Here is a 16,066-nt window from a genome sequence, read left to right on the forward strand (position 1 = left end):
AGAAAATTAAGAGGTTTTGAGTGTATTAACTTTGACGTCCCTACTAGCCCTCTAAGTGCAGTTCCTAGGTAGGCAGTTGGACAGGAGTTCAGAGTTCAACAGTGATAAGAGGGATAGAGTATACATTTTAGGATTCCTAAGAACATCTGCATTTAAAAAAAAAAAAACTTGATGAGATGATCCAAGGAAAATAAATGTTGATGGGGAAGAAAAAAAGGGGTGAAGAATATGCTGGTGTCCCAAACACCTAAGAAAAAAATGATCTGGCAAGAACGTAATCAGTGATTTCAACAAGCGCGGTTAGGTGGGGTTGTGGAAACAGTACTTGTAATTGGAATGGACTGAAGGGATAATGTAAGGCGAGGAAGTGGAAACTACAAGCACGGTCTTTGAACAGTTTCGTTATAAAGGAGAATAGAAAAATGGGCTTAGTAAGGAGAGGGGGACATGAGGTGATGCTGTATTTAGAATGGGAAACATTACAGTATGTTTACTGGTTAGAATCATCCAGTAAGGAGAGAAAACGAGGATGCAGGAAATGGAGGAGATAATCACAGGACCACAACCATTGACTTTACAAGAAAACATGGAATGGGGGCATGGGGGGGGGCATGCCTTATTTAGGAACAGGGATAGTTAATCCTTTATAAAGGAAGACCGACTAAATACAGAGGAGAAGTTGGTAGACGGGGTTAGGAAAGAGGAGTTTCTTGTGACAGCTTCTATTTATCAATAAGAGTCTGAAGTCAAGAGCGGGGAGATGAGAGAGATTTAGAAGAGATGAGGCGTAATCATCTAGGAGAACAGAAGAATGAATGGACTAGGGGATTGTGCTGGGGTTGCCAGTCTTCCTTTATGTTGATAATTTGATTTCCAGCTATGTTTCATTTCTTGATATTCCAAGCATATTTGTTTTGTCTTTTTTTTTTTCGTATTTGTTTTGAAATAATAGTATTATTTTGGTCTTCATTGGCTTAGGTTGTGAACATTTTTTTTTTTTCAAAAGATTTTATTTACTTATTCATGAGAGACACAGACAGGCAGAGACACAGGCAGAGTGAGAAGCAGGCTCCATGCAGGGAGCCCGATGCGGGACTCGATCCCGGGACCCCAGGGTCATGACCTGAGCCAAAGGCAGACGCTCCACCTCTGAGCCACCCAGATGTCCTGAACATTTTTTGTTTTATTTATTTACTTTTTAAAGATTTATTTATTTATTCATGATAGACAGAGAGAGAGAGAGAGAGAGAGAGAGAGAGAGACAAGCAGAGGGAGAAGCAGGCTCCACGCCGGGAGCCCAACACGGGACTAGATCCCGGGACACCAGGATCGCGCCCTGGGCCAAAGGCAGGCGCTAAACCACTGAGCCACCCAGGGAGCCCCCATTTTTTGTTTTTAAAGGAATTTTTACTGTTTGCTTTTCTTGTATTATAAGATATTTGGAGAGGAAGATTTTGTGATCTGCTTTTATTCCCGATCTTTATCTGGAAGTCTAGAATAATATTTTTAAATAGATTGCACTTATTTTTTTCAGCTCACCCTATATATAAGAATGTAACAATAAGATGTCATGGTAGTATTAGATATCAACAGCCACAGTTTACTGAATGCCTATGTGCAATGAGTGCTAGGGACTTCACATACATGACTTCTAGAACTTATAGTAAGCCTACAAGGTAAGTACTATTGCCAGTTATTTCCACAAGAAACCTTTTTTATTAGTGATGTCAGATTACAGAATCTTACCTGAAGCTCACACTGACCAAAATAAACAAGGTAAGAACGAATTTTTCTCTTTTGTGTTTTTAAAAAATGAGCACATAAGAGACTATTCTTTTTAAAGTACCAAAAAAAAAAAAAAAAAGTTTGCAAAAGGGCACCACACAAATTAAGAGCAATTTTATGGACAGCTTTTTGACACTATATTATTAAGCTCTTGGTGGGAGAGGTGCTACTTAAGTGACGGATTCAAGGAACCTGGTAAATTAATTGAAGTGCCCTTCCTCTAACCATCTCCATCACCCGTGAAGAGAGCCTGCTATCTTAAAATCGTTACTAAATTATATTAAGCCATTATAATTTTACAACTCCTAGGAGATGTATCAGTATTCGCTTTGGAAACTCCATTATTTGAACTTAAGTAATATCAAACTTTTCTATTGGTCAGCAATATTTAAATTCATGTGATGACACTGAAAACATATCATTGGGATATAAACATATATCCATGACAAGTAATGGGTTTCTTTTTCTGATTATAAAAGTACATGTAAGTGAAGAAAATTTTGAAAATATGTAAATAAAGTAAACCTCTTTTTTAAAGGACAGCAAGAAAAAATAGCCAATAATTCTTTTATTTACAGGCAACTGACTATTGAGGTTGACATATTTCCATGCAATTAAGCTTAGGAAATTTAAAGTACTTGAGTATGCTGCTTTTTTTCATAGCAATATATCAGAAATATTTCCTGAAGTTATTTAAAACTCCTCAGAGACATTTTCAATGGCTGCATAACATTCCTTGAGTAGTATTTCCTTAAGCGCTCATTTAAGCAATTTTCCTTAGTTTCTTATAAGCAATGTTGCTATGAACTTTTTTTTTGCTATGAACTTTTTTTATGCTTAAATGTTTTAGCATTTCAGATTATTTCCTAAACTAGAATAAATTCCTAGAAATGAGCTTAAGAGGCCAATATTTTTAAGGTTCTTCATCTTGTAAAAAATTTTGCTATAAGAAATCTTTTATTTTCTACATACTTTTATACTGAAAATAAATCTAAAAGAAAAATTTATGTGGACTACCTTTTAAAATTAGGCTAATATTTAAGTTTAGGTTTAAATATTTTACCTTCCTTAAAGAAAGAAATTCATTCTTCAAAATATGTACTTTTGGCAGGTTCAAAACTTACACTTCATTTGAAGATGTAAGTTTAAATATATACTTATTTCAGCCTAATGTATCACCGTCTTTTTTCCTATTTTCAGATATGCTAACCCCACAGTGCCTTAGCCCAACTGATCACCAGTCTAATCTCACAAGTATACCACTATGATATAGATGCACACATTCATCTGTGGATAGAATCTAAATAAAATTGCAGGCCAAGGTCATTCCCAAACTAAGTAAATTTGGCACAAGAATTTTAAGAGTGCCTATATTAATGCTACAATTCTGTTGTTCTAGACTGAAATACATAGCCTGTGAACAGAGGAAGTTCACCTAATTTTAAATTAATTCAGCGGCACCTGGGTGGCTCAGTGGTTGGGCATCTGTCTGCCTTTGACTCAGGTCATGATCCAGGGGTCCTCGGATGAGTTCCATGTTGGGCTCCCCACAGGGAGCCTGCTTCTCCTCCCTGCTTATGTCTCTGCCTCTTCCTGTGTCTCTCTCATGAATAGATTTTTAATGAAATCTTTAAAAAATAAAATAAATAAATTTAGACTGGTGATGGAACTGCAAAACTTGAGAAAATATTAAGAAATCTAGCCTAATAAAAAATTATTGCTTTATAATAGCTATCATTTATTAATTCACTCACCAAATACTAATTGAACATCTTTTATGTGTCAAACACTTGTTAGGTGCTGGAGTCAACTGAAAAAAAGATATAGGCCTGTCCTCCTGGAAGATATAGTCTAGTGGGAGAGACAGAGAAAAGCAAATGAATAAATAGTCCTAAACTAAGCACTTCCCTTACTAATATTACTTATATGAGATAAAGAAATGATGTGGGTTCTACTCCAAGAGTTTTTGAAGTTGTATTACTGAGAAGAAAAAAGTTAGATTTAGAATTATTAGGAAGTATAGGTATCTCTACGTACATATAGGTATCTCTATAGATCTTTTATGACTAGTCATTAGCATCCCCTCCAAAAGAAAGGAGAGACCAGGATTCCTAGATTTCGGCCCTCCCTTCATTACTCTCTATACTCTGGTCTGACCCAATCTCCAACGTAGCATGTTGTAGTAGAAAGTAAAACATCCCAAATTTGGGAAATAAGAGAACCTGTTTTAGCAAGTGACGGTGCTAAAAGGATTGAAAACCTTAGGTGAGATATTTCATTTTCCAGAATATCAGTTTCCTTTGCAAAATGATGTATTTTGACTAAATGATCTCTAAAATCACATCAGGCTTTAAAATTCACTGTCTATGCATCTCTCTGTTAGACATCTCTTCCATGGGGTGCCTGCATGGCTCAGTTGGGTAAGCGTCTGCCTTTGGCTCAGGTCATGATCCCAGGGTGCTGAGACTGAACACCACATTGGGCTCCCTGCTCAGTGGGGAGTCTGCTTCTCCCTCTGCCCCCCACCTTGCCCGTGTTCTCTCTCTCTTTCTCTCTCTCTCTCTTGCTCACTCTCTCTCAAATAAATAAAATCTTAATCTTTTCCATTATGCTCCTATTTATGTTGGGGATGGAGAGAAATAGTTGGAAAGAATAAAGCTGATTCCTGTTCAATAGAGATAAAGGATTTATAGTTTTTAGTGACCATTTTTTCAAGTTATTGAATACTTTTTAAAATGTTAATATCTAAAATAAAATAAAATAAAATAAAATAAAATAAAATAAAATGTTAATATCTGCACAGCATCCCAACATAAGGATATACCAAAATGTATTTATCCATTTATCCATGCCTTCTTTCTGAAGATTTTTTCCCCAGTTTCTGCAATGTTGTAAAGGATATTTTAGAACCTATATTTGTCTACTAGTACTCAAAATACTAGTACAAGCTTTCTCTTTTGTATTATTCCTTTTGTTCGAAAAAAAAAATCCTTCTATCTACTCTTCTAAAAAAAATTCCTTCTATCTATTCCAGCCTTTACATGGCTTTCTGTTAATATAAAAACTCCACTTTGGACAATGTTATAGAGCCTATCCTTTCTCCTTCCAAAAATAGTATCATCCCAGACTGAGGGCCATATTTCTGCAGCTCTCCTGCAGTAAAAGAGAAGTAAAGCCAATTCCATGCCTGCAATCAAGTCTGGATAATGTATATTTTAGCTTTAACCAAAGTTGAAATCTGTAAGATTAAAGCCCCAACAGCAGACAGATAGGCAAAGGTTCATTTCTGTTAGCTATACCAAAAATGTGATTTAGTGTGTTAATTATGACAAAGATAACTATGAATTTTGGTGATTTTGCCATGATCCTGAACCTGCTATAATATTAGCTATTACTACATTGAAACATTAGAGCATAAACATACAAGTAGGAGAAATAAAATTTTAAGGTATAACTACTAAATTCAGTGAATTATATAATCTACTTTTTTTTATAATATGATACATTATTTCAATAGATATCACCTTATGCATTAGCATTGGTACTTTTCCACTCATGAGTAAAGAAATCAGAAATTTAAAATTACCCTAAAAAATATTCTGAGTTAAAAACCCTTTCAACTTAGTAATTATTGTTTAGGGAAAAAATGGAACCTCTGTTGTGCCTCTTGGATTGCCTCTTTGGTGCAAATATCTTTTTTAAAAACTTTAAGGACCTCTATAGAATCAATTTGGAATCCAAAGAACACTCACATTAACAAGTATTTCTACCAATAGCTCCATAGCTATTGACATTATATCAATTGTATCAAATGACATTATATCGACATTACAGTCATCAATAGGAGAATTTTAGTGACAGGATCTTTGAGGTCACATAGTCCAACGAGATCTCATCTTACATATGAGGAAAGTAAAGCCCAGAAAAGTTTTTATTAGTCATTAGCAGTAAGCTTGGAGTGGGCAGGGGCAGATGCGGGATCCTAACACTCTCTCTCAGCCTAATATATACCAGAGGGTATTATGTTATAAGTACAGTACAGCACGTAGCTAACAGATGAACAAATCTAAGAAAGAGATCTGATTTGTATCCTTCGTATATATTTTCCCCTTAAGATTCTTGTTGGATGATCCATTCCACCTTAATCTGTTAGCACAGACACAAAATTATACAAATTAATGCTTGTGTGAAATAAGACCCAAGAGAGTAGTTGGAGTTAATTTGCCAGAACTACATTGTTGCATAGGCCCTGGGGTGAAGATTTCTGTATATCCATATGTATACATACCTGGAGCTTCTTAATCCTGCTTCAGGAAATGCCATTTACATACATTACAATGTAAATAGTACCCAATGGAGTTGTGCATCATAGGGACACTGCAAATATAAGTTTTGTGTATTAATTTAGGGTAGGCTAATTGCCATACCAGATCAACCCCAAAATATATAATGGCTCAAATTATATCTGCCATAGTAAGAAAGTTTCTTGCTAAAAATAAACAAGTAGTTCAGTACTCAGTTTCCAAGGTGTTCTAGGACCTTGGCTTTCAGTACCAAGCTTCCAAAATCTCCTGATGGGGTCTTGTCTGTTCCGGGCCATTAGAAGGGGAGTTTTTTAGGAGACTCAAAAGTAGTGCATGTTATAACTGCCATTCTTATTCCATTGGCTCTAACTTGGTCACATGCCCACACCTGCCTACAAGGGAGGCTAGGAATAGTTTATCTGTGTGGCCAACAAGAAATGAGAACATAGATTTGTAAGGCTAGCTAAGAGTCATTTGTTCACTTGGGTGCTCTTTCTCTCTCTACACACACACCCCGACACACAAACTCTGAAGTGGACACCAAAAAATACACTCACATGATTATGCTTCAAATAGAAATAAACAGTGAAAGAAAGGGGCTTTTATTTAAGAAGTACATTCACCTCTACCCTTTCCTTCCTTCAGGTGGGACCCTAATTAATGCATAACAATAACCCAACTGGAAACTGAAATCTAAAAAGGAGGAAAAAAGGAAAATTTTTGCAACTATTACCCTTACGTGTGTGTGTGTGTGTGTGTGTGTGTGTGTGTGTGTGTGTGTGTGTATTTTAGGGACACAAGACCACCAAGTTCCCCTTTTTAACTACATTATTAGTAAATAATGTTTGAAAAATATTCAACTTCTTAAACAACAAAAATAGCAATTCCACAAACGAAGGTGGCAGTAAGTGTAGTGGGTTTTTTCCTTTGGATAAGTTGTCATTGTAATTCTCAAACTATTCTTAATCACTCACTTGTTAATAGAAGCACTGCATGGCCGCACTTCTGAAATCATAAACAGGAAGTGTGATATATAAATGTCAGTAAAACTAAAACTCAATTCTATGGCTTGATATTTTTCTTCTCCGTCATATTTTCATGTTAATACCTGATGTTGTATGTACTTAGAATGATGATATGAAGGCAAATAGTAATATTACCTGACAAGTTTTCTTTGACAACCTAACACTTTGGGGCTTGGGGGAAATATGCAGAGCAACCCATAAGTTGTAGATTTCCACAGAGGAAGAAATAGGAATGATCCAGAAATTGCTATTAGTTTGGCATCCTTAGAAACTGCTTTTTCGTTTAGGTTGCCCAACTTTATTATGGCCAGAAGATAGTACATATGGACAAAGAAGCTAGAGAGTACAGGACTCTTCATCTATTTAAAAATCCATTATAGAAAATAGTCTTATACTTTGTATATTCTTATTCTGACACCTCAACAGTTCCTTGAATGTGTTCTACTCCATTAATTCTTTCATGAGACAACTAAGGAGTACAGAAAAATCAGGATATTATCTCTGGTTCCTCTCTATGAAGAAATAAAGGATCTTTGTAGGATTGGTGATATTTTCTACATAACACTATTTCAGTTTCTTTGCTACATGAGCATCTCTATGGAAATCTCTTTATGTGAAGAGATTCAGTGCTCGCTTCAGCAGCACATACACTAAAACTGAAATAATACAGAGAACGTTGGCATGGCCCCTGCACAAGGATGACCTGAAATTCGTGAAGCATTCCATAACAAAAAAAGAAAAGAGATTCAAATTGACCAGTCTAGAACTTTTAAACTTTTACATTAACTATTTCTGGAGAAATGTACCAACATATAGATACTTCTGTAACTTTAAAATGTTTTTTCTTAGAAATGTTGGGAAATATCAGGAAGGGAGACAGAACATAAAGACACCTAACTCTGGGAAACGAACTAGGGGTGGTGGAAGGGGAGGAGGGCGGGTGTTGGAGGGGAATGGGTGATGGGCACTGAGGCGGACACTTGACGGGATGAGCACTGGGTGTTTTTCTGTATGTTGGTAAATTGAACACCAATAAAAATTAATTTAAAAAAAAATTATCAGTATGGGAAAAAAGTGAATAAAATAGAAGATTATTTTAAAGTAGTAAATTTAATAGCTGGCATTTATTACATAGCATGTATTATGTATTTTTATTGAGACCTAGGCACTGTGTTAAACACACAAAAACTCAAACTTGTTATAAGGTTTAGTGTCATCATTATACTATTTCTTTATTGTTATAAAAAGTCAGTAAATGTGAGCATGCAGCAGTGACAAACACAATAAAAATTAAGGCCAAAAAGGGGCAGAAAGAGAAAAAAAAAAAAAAAGGTTTTTTCTTTAGGCAACAGTTTCTTAACTTATTCTTAAACTAAGCACTGAAGAAAACGATTTTACTCAAAGTCACATAATATAAGAGTGAAATAGCAAAAAATAGTTCTATCTATGTATCCAAACTCCCTTTCAAGGCAGATCCCAATGTCCAGAGAATGTCTTAAAAGGAGGTAGCCTGCCCATCTATCATCTAGCTTTCTACAGCACGTGAGGCACTATTGAGCAGCATACCCAATATATAAAATTTGAGGTATTCTATTTTTTATTTATATTCTTATAGATTTATTTTAGAGAGAGAGCAAGCACAAACGGGGGTAGGGAGGTGGGTAGGGATAAAGGGACAGGGAGAGAATCTCCAGCAGATTCCCTGCTGAGCATGGAGCCTGACTTAGGGCTCAATCTCACCCTGAGATCATGACCTGAGACAAAATCAAGAATTGGATGCTCAACCAACTGAGCCACCCAGGCGCTCCAAGAATTTGAGGTATTTTCATTGAAAATTGAGCATGTGAAAAAAGGATTTGGAAGTGTTTGCAAAGTAACATAAGAGTATATTAATCAAATGCAAAGTATAAATAGTTGCTAATGGGAAGTGGAAAATGAACTGCTTTAAAACTAGACTGATAATAGATGGTTTACTGGAATAGACAAATTTTATGTAGATTTCTTTAAAGCAGTGATGGATTTTAATTGCCAGAGAGAAAAGATACCCATTGATCATTCACCAGATATTTATTGAGTGCTCACTATGTGCCATGTGCTATACACTGTTCAAGGCACTAGAGATAAGGCAAAACACAAAACTACTACAGAGCAGAAATAGATATTTCATTTCTCAGGCATGATAATTTGATAGGAACAGAGAACACAAATATGAGCATACAAAAATGAAATAGAAAGGAAAGGAACTAGTAATGGGCTTATAGTAGAAGGCCTTAAATACTAGGATGTTTCTAAATGGAAGAAAGATGTTTGGGTGTGAATTGAACAACTGAACTCCTTTGGTCACTGCAGTCAGAATAGGCAGCTTTTTTCCCCCTGTCGGTCAGCATAAACTTATAGTTAGCAAGATAACACAAACAAAATAAATACACACAGAAAAATTCCCATCTGAAGTGTATGGAAAGCAAAAAGAGAAAGAATGGGTAGCAAAAGTTGAATTTTATCTCTCCTTCTACCTCTAGTTCAATTTTAGGGATATAAGAACACATCTGTTTAATTCTACTTCTGAAGTGTGTAGATAAGTTACTGGGTTTAGTATTAGCCTGAAAAGATCCTCCAAGGTCGCATATTCAATTTCTTAGTTTCAGCAGACAGAGCTACACTATGAATATTGAAAACAGAATTGTCAAGACAAAACAACAAATAATTTTTGAGCTCTTAGTTGCTTATCGGTGCCGTACATATTCTAATCCATAGTCAACAAACATGCCAGACAGCATATTGAGCAGTCAAAGGCATAAGGAAAGTGTGGATCCCATAGTCTGAGCTCATAGTTATCAGTAGTATTACACTATCAGTCCTGCTACTGAACCACAAATCTAAATGGAGGCAATTTAGGATAGACGGGTAAATATTTTAGAGTAGAACAATTTGGGTTTAAGTCTTAACATTACTTATAAATTCTGTGATCTGGAAAAATTACTGCCTTTATGAATCACCGTTCTTTCGTTTTACAAACTGGAACTAAAACTCTGTAGCCTAATGGATGTCACAATGATCTGTTAAAAGAAGAGACTTCCCAGGTTCAAATCTCAACTCCCTTACGCAGAAATTGTGTGACTCCTTTTCCTCATCTGTAAAATGAAAGTAGTAATAGTCCCTGTATCTCAAAGTTATGAGGATTTAACACCTTAATATATTTAAAGTGCATGTAACAGAGCTTGGCACATAGAAAATGATATATTTACATAAATTATAATTCTTATTTAAAGCACCTACCTAGTACTTGCCCCTTAGTATGTTTCTAATAAATGTTAATTCCCTTTTATATTTCAATTGCAATTATTTTCCTTTCCTTTAAGATTTTATTTTTCAGGAATCTCTCTACCCTATGTGGGGCTCAAACTTAAAATCCTGAGATCAAGAGTCAGCAGGCTCTACTGACTGAGCCAGCCAGGCACCCAGCCCTCCTTTATTTCCTAGATACATTTTTAAATGTAGCAAGCTAAGGTATGACTGATACTCAATAAATGGCATATACATAAGGTATACAATTGATAACTTTTAACATGTATAGAATTGATAAGTATATAACTGATAAATTTTAATATGCAAATCCCTGTGAAACAACTATCACCAGAATAAGACACTGAACATATATCCATCAACCCTAAGAATTTCCCTGGCCTTTTTATAATCCCTCCCTCCTAGCACCTCTCTCCTCAGGCAACCACTGGTCTGTCTGCCCTTTGTCCCAATAGATTACTTTGCATTTTCTAGAAATTTATGTTTTCTTTCTTCACTCAGAACATTGTTTTCAAATTAACCCACGCTGTTGCACATAACAATAGTTCATTACCTTTTATTGCTGAGTAGTATTCCATTATATGAATATATCACAATTTATCCATTAATCTGTTGGTGGACATTTGGGTTGTTTCACATTGGAGACTTAAAAATATGAATATTCATGTACACATCTCTGTAGGAGATATGCTGTCTTTCCTTGTGGAAATACCTAAAATGAAATGGATCATATATTGGTGTATGTTTGACTTTTCAAGAAACTGCCAAACTGCTTCCAAACCAATTATATCATTTTACACTCCTATTAGGAGTGTATCAAAGTTCTAATTCCTTCACATCCTTAATAACACTTTTCATTTTAGCTGTTCTAGTAGATGTGTATACATTTTTTGTATATGGATATCCACTTATTCCATCGTGGTTTTACTCTTATGTTTCCCTAAAGACTAATGAGGTTAATAAAGCTGAACATCTTTTCATGTGCTTATTTGCTATATGGCTTATCTTCTTGTGAAGTTATTATTCGAGTCTTTTGCCTATTTTTTGAGACTTCTGTTTTCTCATTATTGGGTTTTAAGGGTTACATTCTTTTTTAAAAAAAAAAAACTTCCTTTACTTATTTTTAAGTGATCTCTATACCCAATGTGGGGCTTAAACTTATGACCCGTGAGATCAAGAGTCATATATTCTACTGAGCTAGCCAGGCACCCAGGGAATATGTTACATTCTTGATACAAATCCTTTATTATATGCTTTGCAAATATTTCTCTCAGGCTGGAGCCTGTCTTCTTTAGCAGTGTATTTTAAAGAACAGAAGTTTGTAAAAACTTGATTAAGTCCAATTTTTCAATTTGTTCATTTATGGATTGTACTTTTGGTGTCATATCTAAGAAATCTTTGTCTCAGAGTCACAAAAATATTTTTACAAAAAAAAATTTTTTTTTACATTTTCTTCTAGAAGTTTAATAGTAATTTCAGGTTTTATGTTTAGGTCTATGATAAATTTTGAGTAAATTTTTGTACATGGTGTTAGATATGAATCAAATTCCTATTTTTATATATGGATATCCAATTTTTCCAAGCACAATGTGTTTTAAAAAAAACAAAACTTTTTTTTCACTGAATTACCTTCGGACTTTGTAAAAAATCTGTTCTCCTTATATATGTAGTTCTGTGTCTGGACTCTGTATTGTTACATTAATCTATTTGTCTATTTTTACACTAATACCACTCTGTTTTGATTACTATAGATATTTAATAAGTCTTGAAATCAGGTAGTGTCAGCCCTCCAACTTTGTTCCTTTTATTGAAGTAAATTATTTTGGCTATTCTAGATCTTAGCATTTCTATAGAAGTTTAGAATCAGCTTGTCAGTTTCTTTTTTTTTTTTTTTAACTTAGTGGGATTTTGATTTGGTTTGTGTTGAACAATTTAAGATCAATAGATCAATTTAAGGAGAGCTGACACACTCACAATATGAACCCACTGAGCCGGTAAATCTCTCCCAACTATTTGTCTTTACTTCCTCTCAACAGTATTTGCTATTGTTAGTATACAGATCTTTTATGCCTTTTATCAGGTTTATTCCTAAACATTTCATATTTTTATGCTATTGTAAATGCTATATATTTTTTGCATTTTCATTTTCAGTTGTTTGTTGCAAGAATATAGAAATATAGAGGTCTTATATCCTGCAATTTTGCTGCATTCTTCTATTAGTTCTTATATCCTGCAATTTTGCTGCATTCTTTTATTAGTTCTAGTAGCTTTTTGTAGATTCCAGCAGACGAAATAGATGGATAATTGTGTCAGTTTTATTTCTTCCTTTCTAATCTGAACGTATTTTTTTTTTCTTGCCTGATTGCACTGGCAAACCTTTCAATGTTAAATAAAAGTGGTAAGAGCAGGGGCCCGTGGGTGACTTGGTCAGTTGAGCGTCCAACTCTTGATTTCGGCTCAGATCATGATCTCAGGGTCATGGGACCCAGCCTCCTGCTCAGCATGGAGTCTCCTTGTGATTCTCTCTCCCTGTGCCCCTCCTCCCAATCAAGCTCTAAATAAATAAATGAATAAATAAAATCTTTTTTTAAAAAGGTGTAAAAGCAGACATCCTGGTGGTGTTCATGATCTTAAGGGGCAAGCACACAGTTTTTCACCAGTAGGTATGAGATTATCTGTAGGTTTTCTGTAGATACACTTTATCTGGTTGAAGAAGTACCCTTCTATTCCTAGTTTGCTGAGTTTTTAAATAGGAAATGAATATTGGATTTTATCAGATGATTTTTCTCCATCTATTGAGATGATCAGTTTTTCTTTTTTAATTTGGTGAGTTACAATGATTTTTTATTTTTTTATTATTTTTTTAAAGATTTTTATTTATTCATGGGAGACACACAGAAAGAGAGAGAGAGGCAGAGACACAGGCAGAGGGAGAAGCAGGCTCCATGCAGGGAGCCCAATGTGGGACTTGATCCCGGGACTCCAGGATCACGCCCTGAGCCAAAGGCAGCCGTTAAACTGCTGAGCTACCCAAGCGTCCCACAATGATCAATTTTTTAAATGTTAAACTAATCCTGTATTCTTGGGATAAATACCACCCAATAAATAATATATTTTTTATATATTGTTGGATTTGATTTGATAAAATTTGTCTAGAATTTTTTACATCTGTGTTCATGAGGGAAATTGGCCTGAGTTTTCTTTTCTTGTAATGCCTTTGTGTAGCTTGGGTATCAGGATAATGCTGGCCTCAAAGAACAAGCTTGGAAGTATTCCTTTCTCTTTACTTTTCTGAAAGAGTTTGTGTATGATTGTTATTTTTTTTCTCTAAATGTTGGAAGGATTCACCAGTAAAGTCCTATGGAATATAACTTTATGGGAATGTTTTAAACTAAAAATTCAATTTTTTGGAAATGGATATGTGACCAGATTATCTGTTTCTTCTTGAGTCAGGTTTGGTAGCTTACCTCTTTCAGGGAATTTAGTCATTTGATCTAAGTTGTTAAATTTTTTGTCTAAAGTAGTTCATAATATTCCTATTATCCTTTCTTTTCCTCCAACCAGTCTGGCTAAAGATTTATCAATTCTACTGATCTCAAACAATCAGATTTTGATTACATAGATTTTTTATATATATATATTTATGATAGTCACACAGAGAGAGAGAGAGAGAGAGAGAGAGAGAGGCAGAAACATAGGCAGAGGGAGAAGCAGGCTCCATGCACCGGGAGCCCAACGTGGGATTCGATCCTGGGTCTCCAGGATCGCGCCCTGGGCCAAAGGCAGGCACCAAACCGCTGCGCCACCCAGGGATCCCAGATATTCTCTCTTGATCTTTGTTTTCTATTTCATTGATTTCCACTTTGACCTTTATTATTTCACTTCTTTTGCTTGTGCTTAATTTGCTCCTTTTTTTTTTTTTAAAAGATTTTATTTATTTATGAGAGACAGAAAGAAGAGAGAGAGGCAGAAACACAGGCAGAGGGAAAAGCAGGCTCAATGCAGGGAGCCTGAAAGGGGACTGGATCCTGGGTCTCCAGGATCACACCCTTGGCTGAAGGCAGCACTAAACCGCTGGGCCACCTGGGCTGCCCCTTTTCTAGTTTGTTAAGGTGGAAGTTGAGATCATTGCTTTGAGACGTTTTATATTTTTTAATGTAGGTATTTCATTTATATAAATTCTGATATAGTGTATTTTTATTTTCCCTCAGGTCAAAACAATTTTGAATTTCACTTTGAATTGCTTCTTGAATCAGTAGGTTATGTAGAAGCATGTGATTTTGTTTCCAAATATTCAGGGATATTCCAGTTAGCTTTCTGTTACTGATTTCTAATTTAATTCCACTGTGGTCAGAGGACATACTTTGCATGACTTAAATCCTCTAAAATGAATTGAGATGTATTTTATAGTAAAACAGATTGACAAACCTTTTCTTTTTTTTTTTTTTTTTAAAGATTTTATTTTATTTACTCATGAGAGACACAGAGAAAGGCAGAGACACAGGCAGAGGGAGAAGCAGGCTCCATGCAGGGAGCCTGACGTGGGACTCGATCCCGGGACTCCAGGATCATATCCCAGGCTGAAGGCGGCGCTAAACCGCTGAGCCACTGGAGCTGCCCCACAAACCTTTTCTACAAAGATTCAGACAGAAATATTTTAAGCTTTGTGAGTCACGTACAGTTTCTCCTGTCACTTATTTTTTCAGAAATCTTTCAAAATGCAAAACTATCCTTAGCTCATAGGCCATACAAAAGCAGGCTAGACTTGGCCCCACAGTCATAGTTTGATAACAGCTGGCCAGGAATATGATCTCTGTGGGTAAATGTTTCATGTACTCTTTAAAGAGAATGTATATTCTGTTAGTGGAATATTCTAGAAAAGTCAATTGGGTAATAATGGTGGATAGTGTTGAGTTTACTATATCCTTGCTATGCTTCAACTTGTCCTAGCAATTACTGAAGGGGAAGTACTGAAATCTCTGACTATAATTATAGATTTGTCTGTTTGTCCTTGCAGTCCTGTTAGATTTTGCTTTACATATTTGAACCTCTTTTTATTTGGGGCATAAACATTTATGATTGTTATATTTTCCTAATTAATGGACTCCTTTACTATTATAAAATGACCTTCTTTAACTAATATTCTTCACTATGAAATCTTACTTTGTTTCTACCACATTAATACCACCCCACCAGTTTCTCTTGACTAATATGAACATTAGCATGGTATAACTTTTTCCCTCCTTTTATTCTTAACATTTTTATTTCTTCGTATATAAAGTGTGTTGAGTCTTGTTCTATCTAATCTGACAATCTCTACCCTTTGATTAAGATTTTTAGGTCATTTACATTTAATGTGGTTATTGATATAATTAGATTTAATTCTATCGTCTTGCTATTTTTTATTTGTTCCATTTGTTCTGTATTCCATCTGTTCATTGTTTTTTTCCGTTTTATGCCTTCTTTTGGATTGAGTACTTCTTCATTATTCCATTTTTTTCTCCTTTGTTGGCTTATTACCTATAATAGTTTTGTTATTATTCTACTAGTTGTTTTAGGGTTCATAGTCTACATATTTATCACAGTCTACTTTCAAGTGAATTTATACCACTTGACATATACTAAAAGAACTTATCTTATTTCTATTTT

At 35.0% G+C, this 16,066-nt stretch overlaps 1 long non-coding RNA gene and 1 other non-coding gene across 15 annotated transcripts in view; one reads left to right on the forward strand and one right to left on the reverse strand.

Moving 5' to 3' along the window:
* LOC112933897 (uncharacterized) overlaps window positions 1-16,066 on the reverse strand; it is a 44,557-nt gene that overhangs the window by 15,639 nt on the left and 12,852 nt on the right. For 11 of the 14 annotated variants that reach the window (XR_012001952.1, XR_012001956.1, XR_003237765.2 and 8 more), the window contains 2 exons: window positions 10,971-11,129; window positions 6,074-6,162 (listed from right to left, as the gene is read on the reverse strand). This is a non-coding gene — a long non-coding RNA (uncharacterized lncRNA). Of the gene's footprint in view, window positions 1-3,539; window positions 3,637-6,073; window positions 6,163-10,970; window positions 11,130-16,066 lie in introns of all 14 variants that reach the window. The other 3 variants (XR_012001955.1, XR_012001948.1, XR_012001953.1) reach the window with 2 other exon arrangements.
* LOC112933960 (U6 spliceosomal RNA) lies at window positions 7,741-7,846 on the forward strand. Its single transcript, XR_003237789.1, has one exon. It is a non-coding gene; the product is annotated as a U6 spliceosomal RNA (small nuclear RNA).

This window comes from Vulpes vulpes, chromosome 6 (assembly GCF_048418805.1).
Source record: "Vulpes vulpes isolate BD-2025 chromosome 6, VulVul3, whole genome shotgun sequence".
NCBI classification, from domain to species: Eukaryota; Metazoa; Chordata; class Mammalia; order Carnivora; family Canidae; genus Vulpes; species Vulpes vulpes.